Consider the following 1,361-nt stretch of genomic DNA (forward strand, 5'->3'; position numbering starts at 1 on the left):
ACCCTTCTACCGGGATACGACATCGTGGAACTATTACGAGAACCGATTTGGGAAGGAGAGGCGTCGGTATTAATTGGCGGACAAGGAACACGGTGGCGGCGGCGACGATGTTCGTCGTCTTCTAGCCACTTCTTCGAGGGCGTTTTTTCGTGTTCGTCGCATGGTGACGACGAAGACGACGACGTTCTCTCATTGCAGCTCTCTTTCCGCGCTTCGAACAGAAGAGACCAACGGGAATGTAGCTCACTCTTTCTCTCTCTCTCTCTCTCTCTCTTTCTCTGTCAGAGTATATCCTCGACCGCGTATACCGCGCGTACACCACGTACCACGTATACCGCGTCCACACATACGTACACGCCGCGGTCGTCGCGGGGAAGAGCGCGTAGAAAGGTATAATAAAGGTAGGGTAGAGTATACCAAGTCCGCACGGACTTGACGGTCGGCTGTCAAGCGTCGCGAGAGTCGCGAGAGCATTGGTCGGCGAGCGGCGTTCTTCCGGTCGTATTGGCCTTTTTCACCACTCGACGACGCCTCTTTATTCGGTTCAGGGCGTTCAGGGCGATTTTTATGCACGCAGGTTGGCCGCGTGGCGCCGAGCGCGGCTCTTATAGGCGCATCTCGCGAGTCTCGAGACTCAGTCCGCGCGGACACCGCCGGACTGCTAGTACCGTCATCGTCGTCGCTGCTGCCGCTGCCGCTGCTACGAGGCCGAGGTTAAGACGCCTTGGCAATCAAGTAGAACCTCGGGCAAGCAGGGCCGGGCCGGTTACGGCGTCGCATCGGTACACGAACAGAGAGAAAGAGAGAGAGAAAAAGCGTACACGAAGGCGGCCATATTTAGAGAAGGAAATCAGCGAAGAGCATTTCGCACCGCGTACCACCGAGCTACTTCTCTTCTCTGCCGCCCTCCATTCCACCACAACGACGACCACCACCACCACTACCACCTTATCGTCTCGCTCCCGTTCCCCAGCTTCGGTTCGATCCTCCACACCCGGGGGCTCTTTCCGCAGCCCGTCGCTCGGATGGATTTGACGGATGAAAAGCAACCGGTCGTGTTTTTCTCGCCCGCATTCTCTCCGGTAGCTTTTCCGCCGCCGATACTTCGCCGCGACGAATGTTAACGGGTAAGGGGGCGCGAAATAAGTCACGTACGTTTTTTACGTATAACGCGGCGCTCCGGCGCTAATAACGAGTCGTCCCTCGTCCCGCCGTCCCTCTTCCAAGCGAGAGAAAATGCTTACGGACCTTTTTTTCGCGCGCAAACGTACACACGCGAACGTCAATGGTATATACGCGCGCGTAATCACGCGCAGAGAGAGATGGTTCGGAGCGGAGCTTTCCGAGAGGATTTTTTTTTT

Source organism: Formica exsecta, unplaced genomic scaffold (assembly GCF_003651465.1).
Source record: "Formica exsecta isolate Colony F162 unplaced genomic scaffold, ASM365146v1 scaffold3, whole genome shotgun sequence".
NCBI lineage: Eukaryota > Metazoa > Arthropoda > Insecta > Hymenoptera > Formicidae > Formica > Formica exsecta.